The following is a 3,642-nucleotide window of genomic DNA, read 5'->3' on the forward strand; positions in this document are numbered from 1 at the left end:
CAAGGTGTAGCTACGAGGGACGAATGAGCGCGGCGTGGCGAAGGCAGCCGACGGTTGACGGAGCGAGACTAGCGAGTGAGCGATGATCCAAAGATGAGCGGCGGCGGTCTAGATCGGGGCTTGGTGCGTGCTCCTCCGGGTCTTTGTTCCATGAGAGGTGAATCCCACCTTCGTCGCCAGTGAAAAGTACTCGAGACGTTGAGTGATTCAGCAGAGAGTACTTTATTAGATCAGAACGAAGACAAAGAAACCAGCTCGCAGGCCGGTTTATATGCGTTCAGAAAACCCGCCACCAGTACACCTAAACACACCCCCTACTCCCGATAGGCTATTTACAGTAACCGGGCGACCATTGGTCTCCCGGCTGGGAAGCTAGCCCTTTTGATTGGGCCGGCTAGGATCCTCCGGATCCTTTGTCTTTCGGCTGATGCTACAGATAAATTGTGCCTGGCCAGCCCGGGCAAGTCCGGGCATGTCAGGCTGAATACCTTGCATGTGGTAATGACGGCAGTACATTACACAGGGGTTCCCGCGCACGGGCATTAGGCTTGTGAACAAACGGCTAAAAAGCGAAACAGGTAAGAGCTTCCCACAACTCATCCTGGGTAAAGCCAAAGCAACTTCTCCAAGCGACTCCTCCAGCGGCCTTGAAAGATTGCTGCAAAGAGGCAATTAAGCGCAAGGGAAGGAATGCACATGAAAGGGAAACATATGAAACTCTTGGCAGCTTGCTGACATACTGCCCCCTCGAAAACCAGCTCCCCCCCAAAAATCCAGATGTCTCCCAGTCAACCCGGGAGATCTCCCGGTTTTCCCGGGAACTCCCGGTGGAATTTGCAGATCAACTGAGGGGCCCAACTGAGGGAGCAGGGTCTTTCCCTGCTTAGCCCCGCCCCCTTTATAACATTCCACGCTGACTGCTCTGGCGGGGCGGCTCCTCCTTCCTGCTGTCGATCGCTGGGTGTGGAGGCTGCTTTCTGCTCTGCAGGCTGAATTCCACTCCTCCCTCCTTCATCTCTTCTTTCCCTTTCATTTCCCCTTCGTGGTTCTCTTGTATGCCTTCTTGCCCGACCCCTGAGCTCTGTGTAGCTTCTTTCTTCCTCCCGTGGTTGCAACGCCTGTCGAACTGCCTCTGTATTTGATGCCGACGGTCTGACTCCCCTTTCAGGTGAGTTAGCCCATTTGGGGTTGCTCCCGGCCAGTCCCGGGTGGGCGGGAGGCGGCTGACCGGGACAGTACCAAGTGCAGTTGTTCAAAAATGAACTGAAATGAAAAAAGGAGCTTTGGCAATGAAGGTAAAATGTCTTTGGACATTATTGTGGCAGAAGAATGGCCTCTCTGTCATCAGCAGGGCCAAGTGCTCCCATAGGTATCTGTGGCAGTCGCATAACACCATACAGAGAGAAGGGGAAGATAATTACCTTTAAATAACACCACCACAATGCAGCTAGTAGGTTTCTCTGCTATTACAAATTCAACCTGGGAGATGTATTTTATATACATGCATATAATCTTGGGCCAGTCACACACTCCTAGCCTAATCCAGAGGTGTCAAACTCATTTGTTACGAGGGCCGGATCTAACATAAATATCACTTTGTCGGGCCGGGCCATGGGTTGCCATAAAATGTAACACAAGGTATTGGAGATATAAACTTTATAAAGATTATTTCAGATGCCGAATGACAATAGCAGGCGTGATTGGATTATGTGTGATTTGCAGAGGGGTGGAGATAACAGCAATGGTGTGATATATGAGCACAGGTAATGAGAGGAAACCTAAGTCTGAATTTGGTACAGGAGGATTCAGTCCAGGAGGATACAAAGAATAAATGGAAATAAGTCTTAAGAAGTGAGCAGTGACTCACAAAAGCACATACCCTACCACAAATTTTGTTAGTCTTTAAAGGTGCTACTGGACTCTTACTCTTTCTACTACTATTAGAAGCCACAACATTAAAAAACCAGTGTGGGGACATTTTAACCTTCCAGGGCATTCAGCTGCTGACCTAAGAGTAGCAGTTTCCTTACAAAGAAATTTCAAAGGGAGATTAGAAAGAGAGACTGCTGAATTGCAGCTGATCCTTTGCAACTGAGTCCTAGGTTTCCAGTCTCATTACCAACACCTGCTATTGTAATTTGGCATCTGAAATCACTTCACTCTCCAAGATATAAGGACAGATGGACTCATATTCCAGCTGTATCTGAAGAAGTGAGCAGTGACTCACGAAAGCTCATACCCTGCCACAAATTTTGTTAGTTATTAAGGTGCTGCTGGACTCTTGTTGCCAGTAATAAAGAATGCAAGCTGTGCTGTTTGTCCCCCCCTCCATCTGTTAGAAATGGAAAGGGGGATCTCTCCAAGTGCCATGGGACCCCCCCATCTCTCTGGCATGCTCTCTCTGGCTTTTTCCCTCCCTCTTTCTCTGAAGAAGACATGTGCTTGCCCACAAAAGCTTATACCTGGAATGAAACATTTTTGATCTTAAACACAGAAGACTCTCTCTTATACCTGGAATAAAACCTTTTTTGGTCTTAAAGACAAGACTCTCTCTCTCTTTTTCTGGCGTCCTCCCTCTGGCTTCCTCCTCCCCTCTGAAGAAAAAGTGTGCTTGCACATAAAAGCTTATACCTGAAAAAACATTGCTGGTCTTCTTAGAAGTCCCACAAGATGCCATTCCCCCCCTCTCTGGCTCTATCCCTCCCCCTCCCCCCCAGAGGAGGAGGGGGAGGAGGGGGAAGGAGCCCTCAGCTAATCGAGGGAAGGCTTTCTCTCTCTCCTCTGAAGCAGAAAATAGGAGAGACTGGCCAGAAGGAGCTGCAATATTAGAAACAGGAAGCAGGAAGCAGCACAGAGTCAGTTGCTTTTGGGCCACATTGCAGCTCTGCACAGGCCGAACCTATCTCACAGGGTTGTTGTGAGGTTAAAATGGAAAATGTGAGGTGGTAATGATGTTGTAAGTTGCTTTGGTCCCCATTGGGGAGAAAAGTGAAGGATAAATGACCAAACAAGTGAATGGATTAGATTTCTTCAAATCCCTCCCATTCTTCAAGCAGCTCAAGGAGCATACGTGTGCTCCTCTCCGATCTTATGATTTCAACAACCCTGAAAAGTAGATTAGGCTGAGAGAGAATAGATGTCTATTTATTTATGAATGTCTATCTCAACTAACATCTCTACAAGCTGTTTTATACTTGTGATCTTTTATAGTTTATAGAATGATCACAGAGTGCTGGTCCTTCACAAGAGGTAGAGTGGAATCAAAGAAGAAGCCATGCCACTCCCCTATTTATTTTGTTGCTTGAGAATTAATCCTTGTCTTAACTTCGGGGTGGTGGTATCTGAGTATATGCAAGGTGTAGTGTCTTCCTGAAATGTGCACCTTGACCCCACCCCCCTCCCCTGATACCTACAAAATATATACTGCACACACTTTCTGATGCCAGCCTCAAAGCCTCCTTGTGCAGGTAGTAGAGCATTGTCCTAATGGGAAGGTATCTCTTCTTCCTCCATGTGAAGTGGGAACCGTATCTCCAGGTGCCGTATTTAATAAACAGATAACAAAGTGTCTGTCAACCTCCTCGGCATTTTTGAGGTTGCTTCTACAGAGGGGTTTATAGACTTATTTCCCCTCGAAGAGCA

The sequence above is a fragment of the Gekko japonicus genome, unplaced genomic scaffold (genome assembly GCF_001447785.1).
Source record: "Gekko japonicus isolate JY-2015 unplaced genomic scaffold, Gekko_japonicus_V1.1 scaffold1560, whole genome shotgun sequence".
Lineage (NCBI taxonomy): Eukaryota > Metazoa > Chordata > Lepidosauria > Squamata > Gekkonidae > Gekko > Gekko japonicus.